This window comes from Aquarana catesbeiana, linkage group LG10, assembly GCF_042186555.1.
Source record: "Aquarana catesbeiana isolate 2022-GZ linkage group LG10, ASM4218655v1, whole genome shotgun sequence".
Classification (NCBI taxonomy): Eukaryota; Metazoa; Chordata; class Amphibia; order Anura; family Ranidae; genus Aquarana; species Aquarana catesbeiana.
In genome coordinates, this window is record NC_133333.1 from 182898068 (window position 1) to 182920943 (window position 22876).

General features: G+C 43.5%; 1 protein-coding gene across 1 annotated transcript in view; it reads right to left on the minus strand.

Moving 5' to 3' along the window:
* Positions 1–22876, minus strand: part of NOC2L (NOC2 like nucleolar associated transcriptional repressor) — a 221289-nt gene that overhangs the window by 133190 nt on the left and 65223 nt on the right. The window lies entirely within an intron of this gene.

Sequence of the window (22876 nt, forward strand, 5' to 3'; positions counted from 1 at the left end):
AACAAGTGATGGGAAATGTCCGGTCATACATGGATTGAAATTTGGCTGGTTCAGCAGGGACCGGACGAATTTTGATCAATGTATTGGCAGGGTGGTTATACAGAAGTCAATCTTCCGATAAACTTCTGCATAACCGCCCTGCTGGAAAATGTCTGCTTAGCAGGGAAGATTGCCCCATGTGCCTCGAAAGATTTTTTTTTTATTCAACTCTCTGATTGAAAAAAGAAGAAAAAAAAAATAAGAATTTATGGGCTGTCTAACAGGCAAACAATTGGGCAAAGATACAAGAATAAGGGAGCAAGCAATTAGGCAAGTTAAAGGGGTTGTAAAGTTATTTATTTTTTTTTTTTTTAAAATAACAAACATGTTATACTTACCTTCACTGTGCAGCTCGTTCTGCACAGAGTGGCCCCGAACCTGGTCTTCTAGGGTCCCTCGGCGGCTGTTTCAGCTCCTCCCCGCAAGCATTTACCACCTTCATGCGAGCTCCCTCGCACGGTGGTGAGTGCTTGCGGGCGCGCTCCCGTGATACAGCCGCTCGCTGTATCACTCGGCCCCGCCCCCCGGCGCGCCGCGTCATCGGATGTGATTGACAGCAGCGCGAGCCAATGGCTGCGCTGCTTTCAATCCATCCACTGCAGCCAATCAGCGACCAGGCTGAGCTGCAATGAAGATGACGAGCAGATTCGAGGCGTCAGGTAAGTAAAACGGGGGGGGGGGCTGGGGGCGGCGGTACTGTCAAAAGTTTTTTCACCTTAATGCATAGAATGCATTAAGGTGAAAAAATTTTTACCTTTACAACCCCTTTAATGAATTCCCTATTTGACCCATTAGATCAAAACAATATTAACATGGTCAGACAATCCAAAAGGTAGGTTTGTCTAGAATGCTACTTTAACATGAAGAATCTACATTAACTGAATTGGGAAAAAAAAAAAAAAAAGCTCTGGCTATGTGATTGGCTAAAGCTACGATGACGTTAATCCCGCGCATGCGCACAGGAGCCGCCATTTCTGGCACGGCTCTGAAGGTCCAGCACTGTAAGCCGGACCTTTAGAGCGCATGTGCCGATGAGGTCATTAGAATATATTCAGAATGCATGCAGCCAAACTGTGCAAGTTTAGGAGATATTCACAGTACCTACAAGTAAGCCTCATTATAGGCTCACCTGTAGGTACAAGTGGTAGTCCAGAGTTTACTACCACTTTAAAGTGGATTTAAACCCGATTTGCGAAATCTGAGCTGAGCACATATCCGCAGTGTTTTGTTATCTCCCTCCAAAGCACCATGTTCTGTGGATTTCTTCTGCTCTGTTCTTCTGTTTATCAGCATGGTAACTTCCGACAAGTTCTCCAACACATATGAGAAAAACAGCCTGAAATTTGTGTCCGAAGGGTGCTATAAATAGATTAGTAGAAAGTTGCTTAACTCATAGGACAGCTCTGAAAGTCTCTAACCATCTCGAGGGGGTGTGTGCCTTTCCTCCAATCAGCTGTCTCCCAGTGTAATCCAAGACTTCTCTCACAGTGCAGAACGAGGAAGTGAAAATTCTAACACAATGTGTACTTTCTAAACCGTATATAAAGCTGCAGACAGCAGATATACATGTAAAACTTATGTAGGGAGATTTGTTTAATATCTGTGTATCACCTAAAGACCGTTCATTGGGTATATGTGAGGGTTTACATCCACTTTAAGTCTCCTGTATGATGCAGTATGCCTAGGAACAGTAATCTCCATTCCCCCTTTAACCACTTGCCGACCGCCGCACGACTATATACGTCGACAGAGCGGCACGGGCAGGCAAAAGGACGTATATGTACGTCCTTGCCTGCCCGCGGGTGGGGGGTCCGATCGGACCCCCCCCCCGGTGCCTGCGGCGGTCGGCAAATCTCCCCCGGCGATCGGTGGTGATGGGGAGGCCATCCATTCGTGGCCCCCCCCTCGCGATCGCTCTCAGCCAATGGGATCATTTCCCTGCCTCTGTATTGTACACAGAGGCAGAGGAAATGATGTCATCTCTCCTCGGCTCGGTATTTTCCGTTCCGGGCCGAGGAGAGAAGACTGCAATGTAAGTGCACCAACACTACACACACAGTAGAACATGCCAGGCACACTAAACACCCCGATCCCCCCCCCGATCGCCCCCCGATCCCCCCCCTGTCACAAACTGACACCAGCAGTTTTTTTTTTTTTTTTTCCTGATTACTGTATTGGTGTCAGTTTGTGACAGTTACAGTGTCAGGGCAGTGAGTGTTAGGCCCCCTGTAGGTCTAGGGTACCCCCCTAACCCCCCCTAATAAAGTTTTAACCCCTAGATCACCCCCTGTCACCAGTGTCGCTAAGCGATCATTTTTCTGATCGCTGTATTAGTGTCGCTGGTGATGCTAGTTAGGGACGTAAATATTTAGGTTCGCCGTCAGAGTTTTATAGCGACAGGGACCCCCATATACTATCTAATAAATGTTTTAACCCCTTGATTGCCCCCTAGTTAACCCTTTCACCACTGATCACTGTATAACCGTTACGGGTGACGCTGGTTAGTTTGTTTATTTTTTATAGTGTCAGGGAACCCGCCGTTTATTACCGAATAAAGATTTAGCCCCCTGATCGCCCGGCGGTGATATGCGTCGCCCCAGGCAGCGTCAGATTAGCGCCAGTACCGCTAACACCCACGCACGCAGCATACGCCTCCCTTAGTGGTATAGTATCTGATCGCATCAATATCTGATCCGATCAGATCAGATCTATACTGGCGTCCCCAGCAGTTTAGGGTTCCCAAAAACACAGTGTTAGCGGGATCAGCCCAGATACCTGCTAGCACCTGCGTTTTGCCCCTCCGCCCGGCCCGGCCCAGCCCACCCAAGTGCAGTATCGATCGATCACTGTCACTTACAAAACACTAAACGCATAACTGCAGCGTTCGCAGAGTCAGGCCTGATCCCTGCGATCGCTAACAGTTTTTTTGGTAGCATTTTGGTGAAATGGCAAGCACCAGCCCCAGGCAGCGTCAGGTTAGTGCCAGTACCGCTAACACCCACGCACCGTACACCTCCCTTAGTGGTATAGTATCTGAACGCATCAATATCTGATCCGATCAGATCTATACTAGCGTCCCCAGCAGTTTAGGGTTCCCAAAAACGCAGTGTTAGCGGGATCAACCCAGATACCTGCTAGCAACTGCGTTTTACCCCTCCGCCCGGCCCAGCCCAGCCCACCCAAGTGCAGTATCGATCGATCACTGTCACTTACAAAACACTAAACGCATAACTGCAGCGTTCGCAGAGTCAGGCCTGATCCCTGCGATCGCTAACAGTTTTTTTTGTAGCGTTTTGGTGAACTGGCAAGCACCAGCCCCAGGCAGCGTCAGGTTAGTGCCAGTAGCGCTAACACCCACGCACGCACTGTACACCTCCCTTAGTGGTATAGTATCTGAACTGATCAATATCTGATCCGATCAGATCTATACTGGCGTCCCCAGCAGTTTAGGGTTCCCAAAAACGCAGTGTTAGCGGGATCAGCCCAGATACCTGCTAGCACCTGCGTTTTGCCCCTCCGCCCGGCCCAGCCCAGCCCACCCAAGTGCAGTATCGATCGATCACTGTCACTTACAAAACACTAAATGCATAACTGCAGCGTTCGCAGAGTCAGGCCTGATCCCTGCGATCGTTAACAGTTTTTTTGGTAGCGTTTTGGTGAACTGGCAAGCGCCAGCGGCCTAGTACACCCCGGTCGTAGTCAAACCAGCACTGCAGTAACACTTGGTGACGTGGCGAGTCCCATAAGTGCAGTTCAAGCTGGTGAGGTGGCAAGCACAAATAGTGTCCCGCTGCCACCAAGAAGACAAACACAGGCCCATCATGCCCATAGTGCCCTTCCTGCTGCATTCGCCAATCCTAATTGGGAACCCACCACTTCTGCAGCGCCCGTACTTCCCCCATTCACATCCCCAACCAAATGCAGTCGGCTGCATGAGAGGCATTTTTATGTCCTCCCGAGTACCCCTACCCAACGAACCCCCCCCAAAAAGATGTTGTGTCTGCAGCAAGCGCGGATATAGGCGTGACACCCACTATTATTGTCCCTCCTGTCCTGACAATCCTGGTCTTTGCATTGGTGAATGTTTTGAACGCTACCATTCACTAGCTGAGTATTAGCGTAGGGTACAGCATTGCACAGACTAGGACACACTTTCACAGGGTCTCCCAAGATGTCATCGCATTTTGAGAGACCCGAACCTGGAACCGGTTATAAAAGTTACAGTTACAAAAAAAGTGTAAAAAAAAAAAAAAAAAAAAAAAAACACAAACAAAAATATAAAATAAAAAATAATAGTTGTCGTTTTATTGTTCTCGCTCTATTCTCTCTCTCTCTATTCTCTCTATTGTTCTGCTCTTTTTTACTGTATTCTATTCTGCAATGTTTTATTGTTATTATGTTTTATCATGTTTGCTTTTCAGGTCTGCAATTTTTTATACTTTACCGTTTACTGTGCTTTATTGTTAACCATATTTTTGTCTGAGTACAGCATTCACGACTTTGAGTGGTTATACCAGAATGATGCTTGCAGGTTTAGGTATCATCTTGGTATCATTCTTTTCAGCCAGCGGTCGGCTTTCATGTAGAAGCAATCCTAGCGGCTAATTAGCCTCTAGACTGCTTTTACAAGCAGTGGGAGAGAATGCCCCCCCCCACCGTCTTCCGTGTTTTTCTCTGGCTCTCCTGTCTCAACAGGGAACCTGAGAATGCAGCCGGTGATTCAGCCAGCTGACCATAGACCTGATCAGAGACCAGAGTGGCTCCAAACATCTCTATGGCCTAAGAAACCGGAAGCTACGAGCATTTTATGACTTAGATTTCACCGGATGTAAATAGCGCCATTGGGAAATTGGGGAAGCATTTTATCACACCGATCTTGGTGTGGTCAGATGCTTTGAGGGCAGAGGAGAAATCTAGGGTCTAATAGACCCCAATTTTTTCAAAAAAGAGTACCTGTCACTACCTATTGCTATCATAGGGGATATTTACATTCCCTGAGATAACAATAAAAATGATTAAAAAAAAAAAAAAATGAAAGGAACAGTTTTAAAATAAGATAAAAAAGCAAAAAAATAATAAAGAAAAAAAAAAAAAAAAAAAAAAGCACCCCTGTCCCCCCTGCTCTCGCGCTAAGGCGAACGCAAGCGTCGGTCTGGCGTCAAATGTAAACAGCAATTGCACCATGCATGTGAGGTATCACCGCGACGGTCAGATCGAGGGCAGTAATTTTAGCAGTAGACCTCCTCTGTAAATCTAAAGTGGTAACCTGTAAAGGCTTTTAAAGGCTTTTAAAAATGTATTTATTTTGTTGTCACTGCACGTTTGTGCGCAGTTGTAAAGCATGTCATGTTTGGTATCCATGTACTCGGCCTAAGATCATCTTTTTTATTTCATCAAACATTTGGGCAATATAGTGTGTTTTAGTGCATTAAAATGTAAAAAAGTGTGTTTTTTCCCCAAAAAATGCGTTTGAAAAATCGCTGCGCAAATACTGTGTGAAAAAAAAAAATTAAACACCCACCATTTTAATCTGTAGGGCATTTGCTTTAAAAAAATATATAATGTGTGGGGGTTCAAAGTAATTTTCTTGCAAAAAAAAATAATTTTTTCATGTAATCAAAAAGTGTCAGAAAGGGCTTTGTCTTCAAGTGGTTAGAAGAGTGGGTGATGTGTGACATAAGCTTCTAAATGTTGTGCATAAAATGCCAGGACAGTTCAAACCCCCCCAAATGACCCCATTTTGGAAAGTAGACACCCCAAGCTATTTGCTGAGAGGCATGTCGAGTCCATGGAATATTTTATATTGTGACACAAGTTGCGGGAAAGAGACAAATTATTATTATTTTTTTTTTTTTTTGCACAAAGTTGTCACTAAATGATATATTGCTCAAACATGCCATGGGAATATGTGAAATTACACCCCAAAATACATTCTGTTGCTTCTCCTGAGTACGGGGATACCACATGTGTGAGACTTTTTGGGAGCCTAGCCACGTATGGGACCCCGAAAACCAAGCACCGCCTTCAGGCTTTCTAAGGGCGTAAATTTTTGATTTCACTCTTCACTGCCTATCACAGTCTCGGAGGCCATGGAATGCCCAGGTGGCACAAACCCCCCCCAAATGACCCCATTTTGGAAAGTAGACACCCCAAGCTATTTGCTGAGAGGTATAGTGAGTATTTTGCAGACCTCACTTTTTGTCACAAAGTTTTGAAAATTAAAAAAAGAAAAAAAAAATTTTTTTTTTTGTCTTTCTTCATTTTCAAAAACAAATGAGAGCTGCAAAATACTCACCATGCCTCTCAGCAAATAGCTTTGGGTGTCTACTTTCCAAAATGGGGTCATTTGGGGGGGTTTTGTGCCACCTGGGCATTCCATGGCCTCCGAAACTGTGATAGGCAGTGAAGAGTGAAATCAAAAATGTACACCCTTAGAAATCCTGAAGGCGGTGATTGGTTTTCGGGGTCCCGTACGCGGCTAGGCTCCTAAAAAGTCCCACACATGTGGTATCCCCGTACTCAAGAGAAGCAGCAGAATGTATTTTGGGGTGCAATTCCACATATGCCCATGACCTGTGTGAGCAATATATCATTTAGTGACAACTTTGTGCAAAAAAAAAATAAATAAATAAATAGTCACTTTCCCGCAACTTGTGTCAAAATATAAAATATTCCATGGACTCAACATGCCTCTCAGCAAATAGCTTGGGGTGTCTACTTTCCAAAATGGGGTCATTTGGGGGGGGTTTGTGCCATCTGGGCATTTTATGGCCTTCAAAACTGTGATAGGTAGTGAGGAGTAAAATCAAAAATGTACGCCCTTAGAAATCCTGAAGGCAGTGATTGGTTTTCGGGGCCCCGTATGCGGCTAGGCTCCCAAAAAGTCCCACACATGTGGTATCCCCATACTCAGGAGAAGCAGCTAAATGTATTTTGGGGTGCAATTCCACATAGGCCCATGGCCTGTGTGAGCAATATATCATTTAGTGACAACTTTTTGTAATTTTTTTTTTTTTTTTTTCATTATTCAATCACTTGGGACAAAAAAAATGAATATTCAATGGGCTCAACATGCCTCTCAGCAATTTCCTTGGGGTGTCTACTTTCCAAAATGGGGTCATTTGTGGGGGTTTTGTACTGCCCTGTCATTTTAGCACCTCAAGAAATGACATAGGCAGTCATAAATTAAAGACTGTGTAAATTCCAGAAAATGTACCCTAGTTTGTAGGCCCTATAACTTTTGCGCAAACCAATAAATATACACTTATTGACATTTTTTTACCAAAGACATGTGGCCAAATACATTTTGGCCTAAATGTATGACTAAAATTGAGTTTATTGGATTTTTTTTAGAACAAAAAGTAGAAAATATCATTTTTTTTCAAAATTTTCGGTCTTTTTCCGTGTATAGCGCAAAAAATAAAAACGGCAGAGGTGATCAAATACCATCAAAAGAAAGCTCTATTTGTGGGAAGAAAAGGACGCAAATTTCGTTTGGTTACAGCATTGCATGACCGCGCAATTAGCAGTTAAAGCGACGCAGTGCCAAATTGTAAAAAGTGCTCTGGTCAGGAAGGGGGTAAATCCTTCCGGGGCTGAAGTGGTTAACAGATGACACTGGCTGTCACCATCAGGAACCACAGTGGTAATTACTATTTCCGGTATAACAAAAACACATTCAGGATGGAGGTTTCATTCACAATAAAAAAAGCATTCAGCCTGAAGATGGCAGTAAGCCTCTGTCTCAAACTGTAATTTTAATATACAATTACAGTATTACATTTCTGTATTTCCATCTAATTAGGATCAGAGGTCTTTACTGAAGTAGTATACTAAATAAAAAGTTTTATATAGCCTTAAACCATAATGTAAAATTTAAGCTGCAAATTGCTCATAAAGTTTGCTAACACTGACCTAGGAATCTAAGGGCTCATGCACACAGGACATTTTAGGGGTGTTTGATGTTTTTTTTAACTGCCTCTAAAATCCCCTCCATGTTAGCCTAATGTGTCCATGCACACAAACTGTCAGACGCGTTTGGGAGGCATAGGTGTTTGGAGGCAAAAGCAGTAAAAAAAAGAAAAAAAAACGGCAGCCGGTGCATCCAGGAGCAGTAAAAGGGAGCTGTAAAAATAAAAAACCTAAAAAACCCTAAAAAATGTGTCTAAAAGTGTCAAGCCGCATTTAGCTGCGTTTGATGATGTTTTTAATGAAAAAACGCCCAAAAACACTAGCGCCAAAAAAGTGTGAAACTGCGCAATAATGCGAATGTAAAAACGCAGCTAAATGCTGGCGGTTTTAAAACGTCTTGTGTGCATGAGTCCTAAACCTCATTGAGCTCTGGCTGAAACAGTTGAGTACTTTAAATGCTTAGGAACCACAGCAACGTTTTTAATGCAAAAGGTAACTGCCAAAAAAACCAAACATATATGGAGGTTGATATACTAAAGGCAAATATACTATGCACTTGGAAGTGCACTGCAAGTGCAGTTGCTCTACATCTGAGGGGAAGCTCTGCTGATTTCTATCATTCAATCATGTGCAAGCAAAAATGCTGTTTTTATTTTCCTTGCATGTGATTAGGTATTCTTTGCAAAAGTGAAGCTTTACCTCATTTACTAAGCTCTGGAGCAAGTGTGCAGTATATTAGCCTTTGAGTCTACAGGGCAGCCAGAAAACTTAAAAAAAAAAAAAAAAATACAATGTGGATCTCAGTGGCACAACAAAATCACTACTGCAAGCAATTTAGAAGCCTGGGAGTAAGTTCCTTGCATCTTTCCAAATGAATTTATTAGAATAGATATTCTAGATAAAAGCATGTTTAATTGTCTGCCTGTGTTATAGTTTTGATCTGTTAGAGCAAATGATGAAATCTGTGTCACATGCAATGTACTGTATAATGACAATACATTCATTAGCTTTTTTAATAATATAATTACAGCGTGCTCAAATCAATTAGCATGAGATGTGATGAATGTTATCCAAGTATATAAAATTATAAATTGATACGATTGTAATTTCACAGATATCCTCAGCAGTGTAACAGAGAACAAATAGTGTGAGTGAAGCTGAATTTTCAAATTGCTGATTTGCTAGAATCTCAGGGAAACCTCGGAAGACTTCATTGTTTGAAGTCTTTCTTGCTTTTACTTGTTCAAACTTGTTATTGAAACAGGTGTAAGTATACCTTCCGTAACACAGTGCTGCTCATAAAGATTCTCTTCTTCATGAACAGCTAGTAAAGCAGGTCATAAAAATGATCAATGTAGTAGTAGGTTTGTGTGTAAAAGTATATTTAAACCACTTGTGAAAGGAATATATCCTAAATATATATAATCGCGCTAGAAGTAAAAAAAATATGAATATGTTAAACCAAATAAAAATATGAATAAAGTTGCAGCTGCTGTACACAAAGTGCTATACACTCAACAAATAAAATGAAATAAATAAATTACAGTGCTCGCAGTAGTGCAAATGATGTATCAAAAAATAAAGTGAAAACAATTCATAGGTAAGTGAATGTCCATATATTGGTGAATGATGTGCTCCAATTCACAAAGTGTGATCGTGCTACAAACTCAAAGTGCGCCCCTCCCACCCCCTCCGTGTCCCCACCCACCGGATGGAATGGACCCCCAGCTTTTCAGTCTAGGGGTCCATTCAGGCTTAGAGTGTTGGCCAGGGATGGCTATTCACATCAGGATACCAGGAAGATCTCCAATGCTCATGACAATCAAGCGTATTTAACCACTTGCCTACCAGGCCAATTCTGACATTTCTCTCCTACATGTAAAAATCATCATCTTTTTTTACTAGAAAATTTCATAGAACCCTCAAACATTATATATGGGCTTTATTTAGCAAAGACCCTAGAATAAAATGGCAGTCGTTGCAACTTTTTATCTTACACGGTATTTGCGCAGAAATTTTTCAAACGCGTTTTTTTTGCTTAAAAAAAAAAAAAAAAAAACAGTAAAGTTAGCCCAATTTTTTTGCATAATGTGAAAGATGAAGTTACGCCGAATAAATAGATACCCAACACGTCACACTTCAAAATTGCACACGCTCATAGAATGCTGCCAAACATTGGTACTTAAAAATCCCCATAGGCCACACTTTACTTTTTTTACTGGTTATATGTTTTGAGTTACAGAGAAGGTCTAGGGCTAGAGTTATTGCTCTCGCTTTAACATTTGCAACGATACCTCACATGTTTAATTTGAGCACCGTTTACATACGTGGATGCGACTTACGTATGCGTTCGCTTCTGCATGCAAGCACACTGGGATAGGGGCGCTTTAAAAAAAATTAATTTTTTTTTGTTAATTTTACTTTTATTTTTCTAGTTTGACACTTTTTTTTTTTTACATTTTTTGTTATCGCTTGTATTCCTATTTATTACTATGTAAACATCCCTTGTAATAGGAATAAGCATGACAGGTCCTCAATAAGACCCCACATCTCACCTCTAGGTTGAGAAGCCTGAAATAAAAAAAAAAAAAAAAAAAAAAAAAAAGGATCTCGGCCTCCCAGCCGAGGAGGTGCCATTTGTTTGAATGCAGAAGCTGGGCGTTACGTCATAAAATCGCGCTCAGCCTCCGAACAATCAGAGAGACCATGGAGACTATCTGGTTTGCCGAAAATCTCTATGGTCGCCATCCGGGGCCGGCGGATCCTGTCTCTGACTCACCGATGGCAGGGGTGAGTCTGTAGAAGCATCGGAGGGCAGTGGGAGGGGGGAGTCCCCTCTCGCTGCCTGTAAGAACGATCAAGTAGCTATACAGCCGCTCTGACTGTTCTTATGGTGTAGGGAATGGCCAGCTCTAAAAGACGATATCTGAATGATGCCTGTAGCTGCAGGCATCGTTCAGATATCACCGCTCAAGGTCAAGGACGTCATATGATGGCCGGCGGGCAGGAAGCGGTTTAAGAGGAACTGCAGTCTACTCACATAATTTGTAATAAAAACATCTTTGCCATTCTGAAGCTTCCCTCCAACCCCTTTGCATATTATTTTATATATACAGTAATACATCGGATTGCGAGTAACGTGGTTTATGAGTGTTTTGCAATACGAGCTATTATTTCTTCTTTAAAAGCGTGACTCGATTTGCGAGCCTTGTCACGCAAGACGAGCAGGATTCAAGCCAATAGGATGTGCAGTACCACATTTGGCCAGAGGTGCAGGGACACTAGGAAACACTCCGTTCCCGACTGTCTCATCCGAGCGGTCTCCAAATGTCTGACGCCCCCCCACCTTTGGCCCCATGCGGTACTGCATACAATAGCAGTCACTGTGGAACGAATTATCTGAGTTTCCACTGACTCCTATGGGGAAACTCGCTTTGATATACGAGTGCTTTGGATTACAAGCATTCTTCAGGAATGAATTATGCTCGTAATCCAAGGTACCACTGTACTGTGATTCTGTACTTGCCAAATATGCTGCAGAAATCTCCCTCCACTGAGTCTGGCTGCAGACATTTTAACTGTGGGCAGCTGAAGCTGCTGCCTGTTCTATTACCAGATTTACACAGAGGCACACCTCCAGCTCTGCAGCCCTCATTAGCCCTCTTATGACTCATCCCCCCTCCCTTCCTGGCAAACTCTCACGAGAGGGAGAGAGAGCTGTGCATGATGTCAAAAGCCTAGGCTTTTTACCAGATAAGAAAGAGGAAGTTTATAAGGTAATTACTTGGCAGAAAAAAAAATTTACTATCCAAAGTTAAAACAACAAGGGTAGAAGATTTAATTGATGGAAAGTTGAAACAATTACTGAAGGTCCGCTTTAAAATGATTGTAAGGCTTAGTTTTTTTTTTTCAACAAACATGTCATACTTACCTCCACTGTGCAGCTCATTTTGCAGTGTGGCCACGATCCTCGAATTCTGGGGTCCCCCGGCAGCACTGGTAGCTCCTCCCTGCATCGTATAACCCCCTAGAAGAAGCGCTCTCCCGGGGGGTTTACCTTGTGGGCGTGCTCCTGAGTCCAGCATTTGCATCCATAGAAGCAGAATGCCGGACTTGGCTCCTCCCCCCGGCGCTCGCGTCATTGGATTTGATTGACAGCAGCGGGAGCCAATGTCTGTGCTGCTATCAATCTATCCGAGACAACAGGCAGAGAGGAAGAGCGCATCTCTGGCGTGTGAATCACAGGACTCAGGTGAGTAGAACGGGGGGGGGGGGGGTTCTGGGGGGCCGGTCAGTGACGACGTTGTGGGTGGGTAGGAACCGCGCTATGACCAAATTGTGTATGGATCTCTGAAGGATCACATAAATAATATGAAAAAAAGCACAAAACATAACTGTGTATAAAAAATATAAAATCAATAAAAAAATAAAGTCGAAAATTGAATTTCAAAAGAAAGTCCCATAAAATGCAATGAAGTGGGCAAATCCTTCCAATAGCACCTTGTGAGAAAAAATCCAGCACCAGATAAATTGAATGCTTACCAGCAACAAGCTGGGAAACAGCTTATATATAATCAGGAACACGATCGTAGTGGCGTCCTATTAGGATCAACAGTATGGAGAGAGGATGACCAGAATAACCAGGCAGCCAAGCACATCAGGGTAGCTCCATCCGAAAGATCAGTATACAGGCAGCAGGGAGGACCCTATTGTGAGGGGGTTAGCTCGGCAGCGGGTGTGTGTGACCCTCGCACAAGACAGATACCACACTCCCCAGTCTACACAAACACAGAACTGGTTCCAGGATGGAGCCAGAAGTTGTTTCACATGATGGTTTACAACCCCTTTAATGTAAAAAAATGTATCTTTTCATGGAGTAAGAATAGTTAAAATTCCTGTTAATTTTTGGTTTTGCATGCACTTTAAAGCTGAAATCAATGCACGAAAACTTTAAATAGATCCACAAAGGATATAAATCTACTAAATCTAATTCCTTTGTAACCCCAGTTAATACCTTGTAAAAAAAAAAAAAAAAAAACAGTGACATAATCACTGTGCTGCACACAGCCTGTGAAGAACAGAGCTGTGGGGGACCCAGCGGCTCGTTCCACTATGACTGGTAAAAAGGGGGCAGCAGGATTCTGTACATAGCTTTCTGGAACCATGACAGCACGCTGATTCAATACTCCTCTCTAGAGCCATCAATCCTGATGCAAGCAGTTAGCGCACTTGTGTGAGGATTTATGCAAATATAAAAATGCCTCAAGCCTTGTACACGAACCGAAAATCAGCCAATATCGGCCAGTTCAACAGGAAGAGGACAACTTTCAGCCCTTGTGTACAGCTGTCTGTTTTCATGACTAGCTTCTGTTGAATGTGCATTCTAGAAAACCAACATCTGACTAACGCTGGCAGACAATGGTTGCGAGCGCTGATCAGTGTGTTCTAGCACGGCGGGGGGAGATCACCACACTAACATCGCTGTATTAGTACGGCGATCGTCCATTTTTCTTTTTTTTTTAGTTCAGCCTGCTGGGTTGAACGAAAGAAAAAAGTCTAGTGTGTACCGGGCTATGGGTGGATGTCAGTAGGCTTTCTTAAGCAAACTACATTTGTATACAGACTAACCTAGGTAACACCCACATGTGAGGGTGATGTGATGTGAGTAGATTAGCCTCCATGAATAAAATAACTGAAATCCAATTAATGAAAGGGGCGGGCTAAGGATAATTAGGTTGAGGAGGAAAGGCTAGATGGCGCTGGACATCTTCCAGCCAGCAAATGAGGTTGGCTCTATCTGACTTAAGGCAGCTTCTAATGCATACTGTAAGAAAAACTGTAAGAAACTGACAGTGTGCAGTGAAATTAGAAGTAAGCAATAACAGTACAGGAAAGAAGCCTGTGCAACTCTGAGAATAAGGTTAGAATTCAGCTATAAACTTCTAAAACTGCAAACCTTTAAACAGTTCCTATTCTGATTAAAACACTAAGTTGTACTTTCTTTGCACCATGAATTTCTGTTAGAAAGAATATTCAGAAATGGAACCCATTTTATTCAGCTTGAGTAAAGCATGGCTATAAAACGGTGAAGCAGGGTGGATGGCTTAAAGGGGTTGTAAAGGCACAGGGCTTTTTTTATCTTAATGCATTCTATGCATTAAGATAAAAAGCCTTCTGTGAGCAGCAGCTGCCCCAGCACCCCCGTCCATTAATGTCCATGAATGTCTCAGCCATCCGAGATTCTCCTTCCCGATTGGCTGAGACACAGCAGCGGCACAATTGGCTCCCGCTGCTGTCAAAGTCAGCTAGCTAATCAGGGGAGAGAGAGGCGAGGCAGGGCCGGGGCTCCATGTCTGAATTATACACGGAGCTGTGACTGAGCTCAGGTGCCCCCAAAGCAAGTTGCTTACTGTGGGGGCAATGAACAGAAGGGAGGGGACATGAGGAGCCAAAGAGGGACTCGATAAGAGGAGGATCCAGGCTGCTCTGTGCAAATCGACTTATTTTTACAGTGGAAAAAAAACAAAAAAAACTTCACAATCACTTTAAGTCCTTAAGCTGATGTGCTTTGGTCCTGGAGAGACCCAACGGAAACATGCGAAACTCTGAAAACTTGATCCTAGTACACACCTAACACTCATGTAAAAGTGGAGCTTACTCTTGTATTTAACCAAACAGGAAGAAGGATTTTCAAATGAGCCATCGACAACAACAAGGGCTGCTTTCATTACAGCCAACAGGTACTGCTGCTTAGGTTTATTTGAAGTGACACTGAAAGTCACACACGAAACAAGGAAAAGACTCCTCTCAGAGATTGCCTAAATTGTACCATGTGGCTCCCTTTTAATCTCCTACACAAAAACTCCACTCAGTATTTGTGTACAAACCCCTAAAGCGTATATAAAGCCAAGAACAAAAAATGTAGTTACTGCAGCTTACCAGTCCCTAGATGTGATGGTTGCAATGATTTTCTTTTCAGCTGGTGATCCTGTAAGTTACCGTTCCTGTCCTCAGTAGTATATTTAGGTTTTGTGCTGCCCTAGGCCTGACTAAATTCGTGCACCCCCTAATTTAAATATGACCCACCCCCATCCTGTCAAGGCCACACCCCTTGCTGTTTTAGACGCACCCTGAAATTTTCGATTGGGGACACTAGTTCTGAGGGCCAGGGGAGGGAGGGCCGGGTGGGGGGGGGGGGGTAACGGGCCTGTAGATTTCCTGAATTTGCATAGATTTCCTCTCACTTCCTGTTTGGCTATGGGGCAGGAAGTGAAGGGAAATCTCTGCAATGGGACAGGGATGGTAAAAAATAAACTGACAGGGGCTATAAACCTCACTTATTCTATCCATAATGAAAAAAAAAGTGTTGCCTATAGTTCTACTTTAAGCAAAATTTCTGATAATTTTATGGAGAGGACTAAGAAGATATAACCATGCCAATGGTGCAGCAGAACACATAGCACAGCAAGAAAGGTTTGTGGTCCAGGATGAAAAATTAGGAGCGACAGCATCAGCGGGGGAAAGCGATGTCAAAATGTCACTTCCGCCCATAGCTCTTATAGGGACATTTTTTTTTCATTCCTTGTAATAGGAATAAAAGTGCCATTTTTTTTTAAAAAAGAACAGTGTAAAAATAAAAAATAAAAAGGTAAAATAAATTTAAAAAATTTAAAAATTTTAACGCATCCCGCTCTGCCGAGCTCGCGTGCAGAAGCGAACGCATATTGTTAGAGTGAGAGCAATAATTCTAGCCCTAGACCTCCTCTGTAACTCAAAACATGCAACCTGTAGAATTTTTTAAACATTGCCTATGGAGATTTTTAAGGGTAAAAGTTTATCGCCATTCCACAAGCGGGCGCACTTTTGAAGCGTGACATGTTGGGTATCAATTTACTCAGCATAACATCTGTCACAATATAAAAAAAAAAATTGGGCTAACTACTATTGTCTTATTTTTTTGTAGGTTTCCCCTCCCCCCTCCCCCCTCCCTGCTTTGCATCTTCCCCAACTGATGCTAGCATTCACCCATAACAAAACTTTCTGTATAGTCTCGGCCCTGACGGCATATTGAGACAAAAAATAATGAAAGTAAAGTACTTGAAGTAGGATGGTTGTCTGTGCCCCTCCAAACTTCTCTTTCCATGGAAGAAAAAACACAGAGAGGACTAGCCTCTCTTCACTCAGGTGTGTAGTCGGAGTTTGCACATTATCAAGATTGGTGTTGTTGTGGTATTTTCTTCTTGGGCCGCCAGGTTCAGACTTGTATGGGGGCTGAGTACGCTGCACTCTGCTTGTGGACTGTAGGACTACAGTAGTCCAGAGCTCCATTGAGATGTAAAAAGTAATGTGTGTAGTTCGATCATTTAGGGATTTGTCCCAGAAAAGTTCCAGCATTGTGTAACAGAAATGTTCCGCAGAGTACAAACTGGATTTAAGCCCACAAGAGGGGAGTATATGTAAATATTTGTGTAGGCACTGTGTCCCTCTACCCCTTGGGCTATTCTTCACAACGGTAACAACTGGTGAAGTAAATAGGGGTGGGTATTCAGTGGAGAATAATAGTGGATTGTTGTTGCATCTGTGTCAGAGGTGTGCATGTGGAAGATTAACGCATGATTACATACTCACAGACACTTTAATCCGCCTTTTCCAGGTTGTTTCTGCGTTCCAACCAGGCCACCAGCTCAGCAGGATTTTCAAAAAAGGAAACTCGGCCGTCGTGTTCCACTCGGAGTCGCGCTGGAAACAGCATGGCATATTTCATGTTGAGGCTTCTAAGTTTGCGCTTTGCTTCCATGAAATTTTGTCTGCGTCGCTGCACCTCCGCCGAAAAGTCAGGGAACACCGCAATTTTAACGTTGCCTAGGGGGATGTTGCCCCTTTCCCTTGCAAGTCGCAGGGCAGCGTCTCTATCTCTGTAGTTGAGCATTTTGGCTATAAAAGTACGTGGTGGGGCTCCTTGTGGCGGCGGTCTGGCGGGCATGCGATGGGCTCTTTCAACTGCCAGCATGGGGGAGAAGGCCTCTCTACCATAGGTTTTGATGAGCAACTGCTCCAGGAAAAGCGTGGGATCCTTACCCTCAGCCCCCTCCGGCAGACCAATGAGGCGGAGGTTACATCTCCTGCTTCTGTTCTCAAGGTCTTCTTGCTTGGAGAATAGTTGTTGGATTTGCTGCTTCATGTGGTGCACCTCCGTTCTCATTGGGGGAATGGTGTCTTCCATATCGCTGATGCGGGTTTCAGTTTCTTTAACGCGGTCTCGAAGTTTGTGGAAGTCTTGTCTGATCAAGGATATGTCTACCTTGACTTCTTCTATCTGTGAGGCAAGTGATGTTCTGCAGAGGTTTATTGCTTCCAGCAGCTTTTTTGTGTCTCCCGCTGTGCGCTCCTCGCCATGTGTATTGCCGCCATCATTTTCTGCCTGTTCCTCCCTGTCCTGACGGCGGTATTGGTCCAATTTAGATACGGCAGCTTTCTGAGATTTCGATGGCGACATGATTTTTTTTTGCCCAGATGTTAGGGTATCTGGGAAAGTGGGGACAGGAGTTAATCTTGTTGTGTCCGTATGTGGGGTATTACCCCTCCTCTCTCAGCGGTATTGGCAGACTGGAGCTATGCCCTGTGGGACACAGAGGGCCGAGTATGCAGCGGTGGAGGGGGAGAGCAGGACTGCAGGCTATGTTACAGTACAGGCAGAGGAGGTAGGTGTACCAAAATGGCCGCCGGTCTCAGCACAGGGATCCAGGCCACAATCCAGGCCGTTTTCTCTGGGCCTTTGATTAGTATATAGGTTGGTAGTCAGGGGGATGAGTGCAATAGCGTTCTCCCAGGGGGTTATCCCGCAGCTAGGTACCTGTATGGTGCTGTAGGCTTCAGGCAGGGCCGCAGATGAGGAGGACCAAGATGGCCGCGACCTCCGGTGGTAGGCCGAAGCCGCGGTCTAAATTTAGTGAGCCGCCGGGCGGGAGATCGCCGCTCTGTTCGGGCCGTCACGCGCTCTCTCCCCACAAGAACCGGATAGTTCTGTTCCAGGTGTCCCAGGGACACAATCCAGCCGATTTACTGGTACAGGATACGCAGGATTGATGAGGATTAGGAGTGATAGACGGAGCTCTATATCAATGCGTCCTACTCCATGCTGCGTCAGGCCACGCCCCCCACTATTGTCTTATTTTTTAATTCAAAAAAGTGTATTTCTTCCAAAAAAAGTGCGCTTGTAAGACCGTTGTGCAAATACGGTGTGACAGAAAGTATTGCAACGACCGCCATTTTATTCTCTAGGGCAGGCTTTCTCAACCTTTTAACCCTAGAGGAACCCCAAAAATAATTATGTCTCGAGGAACCCTTCCTAAAACCAAATCATCAGGGCTCAATAGGAACAATGCTCCTTACATTGGTGGTCAATAGGAAGAATGTCCCCCTTAAAGTGGTGTTCAGAATGCCACCCTTAAAGACAGCTAAAAAGATATTTGGTGTCTCGCTGCTGGCTTTGCCAAGCGGTGCTGAACCTTGAACTCTGTAGACATCATCAAATAGGTGGTTCATCAGCCACAGCTCAAGGTACCCCTAGCAACTTCTGGAGGAACCCTGGTTGAGAATGGCTGCTCTAGGGTGTTAGAAAAAATATATATATGTTTGGGGGTTCTAAGTAATTTTCTATCAAAAAAAAAAAAAAAATATTTTAAACGTGTAAACAAGTTTGAAAAATAGGCCCATACAGCTTTTGTATGCTGCGCCCACGGCCAGAATACGGATTAATGGGGAACTTTCAGAATCCTTTCCTTTGTTTAGAGGCACCAGACAGGGGTGCCCACTGTCGCCCCTGCTGTTTGCCTTGGCCCTGGAACCTCTGGGAGCAAAAATCAGAGGAGACTCTAGAATAGCGGGATTCCAAAGAGGTATGAATAAAGATGTAGTGTCCATGTACGCAGATGATACCCTGCTCTACTTAGGAGACACAAAAGACTCATTAGAAACGGTTATGTCCCTCATCAAGGACTTCGGGGAGTTATCGGGCTTCTCCATTAACTGGGACAAGTCAGTGCTGATGCCGCTTGACCCCCTGAACATTCCATTACCACTAGGTGCAGAGATGATACAACAAGTAGGCTCATTCCGCTATCTAGGGATCCAGGTGACCCCTAACCCAGCCACTTATGTTGAACAGAACCTAACACCCTTATTAACCAAATTCCGCGAAAAAAGCAGGGCCTGGTGTAAACTGCCCCTGTCTGTTGTTGGTAGAATTAACCTTATTAAAATGGTCTGGGCACCACAACTACTTTATATTTTTAACAATTCCCCAGTTTGGATACCAAAAAAATGGTTTGATAAATTAGAGACCCAATTCAGAGAGCTCATATGGAGAAAAAAAATAGCGAGGATAAAATTATCAACGTTACAATACGGCAAAGAGGAGGGAGGACTTGCAGTCCCTCATCCTAGGATGTATTATCTCGCCTCCCAACTACAACAACTAGGAGGATGGGGCCTGCTGGACCCGAAAGACCCGATCCGTAAACTTGTAGTGCTGGAAGACAATAACTATTCAGCACTGACAAATTTGGAGGCGGGATTCTTACACTTAGACCCGGAAGCTCCTACAGTTAAATTATTAAACTCACTTTGGGCCTATGTCAAAAAACTAATGGGCATCACGGGCTTTCTGTCCAGCACGCCTCTCTGGCGAAATAGACAACTGAAAGAAATACAAAAACTAAAAGACTTCAAGGGTTGGGAGGACGCAGGCATCAAATATATCTCACAGTTATACCAGGGCAACACTCTCAAATCATTTCAACAGATCCACACAGAGTTTGGAATCCCACATAATAATTTTTATAAATACCTCCAATTGCGACATGCCTTACAAACCCAGAATAGAAATGCTAGAATCCAACCGACAGAACATCCGATTATACAGGATGTATTTATGGATGAAGTTAAAAAGGGCATGATATCTAGATGTTATAATACACTTATAGCACGAATACAAGACCCCTCTAGATTACCATCCAGACAGCGGTGGGAGGAAGATATAGGAGCAATAGATGGAGACACCTGGGAGATATGCCTTATGAATGCCCCCTTGGTGTCACTTTCTGCATCACAGAAACTTTCACATCTTTACCTTCTACATAGGGCGTACAGAACCCCTCTTCAACTCTATAAGTGGGGAATTAGAGATTCACCCCTGTGCCCAAAATGTGAACGGGATCATGGAAATCTACTCCACATGATCTGGAAATGCCCCAAGCTATTCAGATATTGGAAGGAAGTACTGGACACGATTTCAGAAGTATATATGGTATCTCTTGAGAGAACTCCGGTGGTCTGTATACTGGGGGGAATAGACGAAGAGTTTGCACCTCCACCTACACGTATAGCGCTTCTTCGTTTACTATACATAGCAAAGAAATTAATTGCCCAGTGGTGGATTACCCCGCGAGTTCCCACCAGGGGGCAATGGATAGACAGCGTGAATAGGATCCTAATAAGAGAAAAAATAACCTACCAACGTAGAAAGGCTCCACAAAAATTCCTCTCCATATGGCAGGCGTGGTTGGACGTTCCTGGTTTGGCCCCGCATCAACTAGTTAGGGATAGGTTACTCTTGGGTTGATGTAGACTTGACTACTGTATAGTAACTATGCGCATGCAAGGTAACGTGAAATTTAAAAAAAAAAAAAAAAAAAGACAGCCCTTGGGGAATATGAAACAGTATGTATGATGAGGTACTGCATGGCAAGGCTTTACTCTGTTTTGTTTCTATCCCTTTTTTTCTGTTTTTCCCTTCTTTTTTATTTCCTTACTTTAAAGATGAATATAATATTGAACTAAACATAACGAATCAAGTTAAGGTTGTCGGAATTATAATACAGTAAGAGTTGATTCTGATATTGCTGTTGAATGAACAACAGGTTCACTATTTTTATACTCTAATATGATTGGAAATCATTAAGCGCTCAGCATATAAGGGTACTATTATTATAGCTGGTATTTGCTTAAATCTGTACCTTGTATGGAGTCATACTCCCTGCGAAATATATTGTGTGTTAGACCTATTATAATTAAAAGACATAAGTAAGACAGGTGATGCTCCTGGTAGCGTGTCATTGGAACAGTCTGCAATAATCTAAGGTGGTTGGTGACTGCTCCTGTGGCATGCTTTATGGGAATCCCGAAATTTGTACATGCCATATACGAGTATCTGTATGCTACCTGTATTTGTTTCTTTATGCAAAATAAAAACCTTTCTGACTAAAAAAAAAAAATAGGCCCAGTCCTTAAGTGGTTAAATAATCATGTTATACTTACCTGCTCTGTGCAAGGGTTTTGCACAGAGCGGCCCCGATCCTCCTTTTCTGGGGTCCCCCGGCAGCACTCCTGGCTCCTCCTCATAGAGTTCCCCACGGAGAGTCATTTTCCATGGAGGAACTCATGCAGGCACGCTCCCGAGCCCTGCTGCTGCGTCCATTGACACAGACAGAAGGACTCGGCCCCGCCCCCCGCGTCACTGAATTTGACTGACAGCAATCTATCCAATGAGAACCCGAAACAGCGGCTGGAGCTGCTGTGCTTGCCCCGTCACTGGAATGATCATGCTCAGGTAAGAAAAACGGGGCCTCTGGGGAACACCTGCAGAGCAGGCAGCTTTTCATCTTCATGCATATGCACAAAGGTGAAAAAACAGGAGGGTTTACAACCCCTTTAATTAGCACAATTAACAAAGGTTAAAAGACACTTAAGGGGGCACACTATGGGAGAGACTAACAATAAACACATTATAGCAGGAGAAGCTAGACAGGTGGCTTGAGTTGATGATATTAACCTCTTGCCGACCAGAGCACGATGATATACATCGGCACAATGGCACGGCTGCGCAAATGGGCGTACCTGTACATCCCCTTTAAGACACTGATTTGTGGGCTCGTGCGCGCCCGCCGCGTACTCCATGACCGTGCCCCCGGGATCGATGTGGGCTGGTGTCCCGCAATCGTGTCAAGGAGCGGCAGAACAGGGAGATGCCTATGTAAACAAGGCATTCCCCTGTTCTGCCTAGTGACATGACAGGGATCTACAGCTCCCTGTCATCGGGAGCAGTGATCACTGTCATGTCAGTGGTAGCCACCCCCTCACAGTTAGAATCACTCCCTAGGACACACTTAACCCCTTGATCACCACCTAGTGTTTAACCCCTTCCGTGCCAGTGTCATTTATACAGTAATCAGTGCATTTTTATAGCACTGATCGCTGTATAAATGACAGTGGTCCCAAAATAATGTTAAAAGTGTCCGATGTGTCCACCATAATGTCGCAGTCACGATAAAAATCGCAGATCGCTGCCATTACTAATAAAAAAAAATATTTATATTAAAAATGCCATACATCTATCCCCTATTTTGTAGACACTATAACTTATGCACAAACCAATCAATATACATTTATTGCAATTTTTTACCAAAAATATGTAGAAGAGTACATATCGGCCTAAACTGAAAAATACATTTTTTTTCATATATTTTTTGGGGATATTATAGCAAAAAGTAAAAATATAGTTTCTTTTTTCAAAATTGTCGCTCTTTTTTTGTTTATAGCGCAAAAAATAAAAACCGCAGGTGAGATCAAATACCACCAAAAGAAAGCTCTATTTGTGGGAAAAAAGGAAGTCAATTTTGTTTGGGTGCAACGTCGCGCAATTGTCAGTTAAAGCGACGCAGCGCCGTATTGCAAAAAGTGCTCTGGACGGGGCAAAGGGGGTAAATTCTTCCGGGGCTGAAGTGGTTAACATCTGCTAGGAGTCTCAGTCTTTGGGGGTTTTAGAGAATGCATTAAGCTAAAAAAAAAAAAAAAAATAGTTTTTTTTTTTTGTTTTTTTTTAATAGTTTCTTTAAATGATTCCAAATAAAAAAAAAAAAAAAAAAAA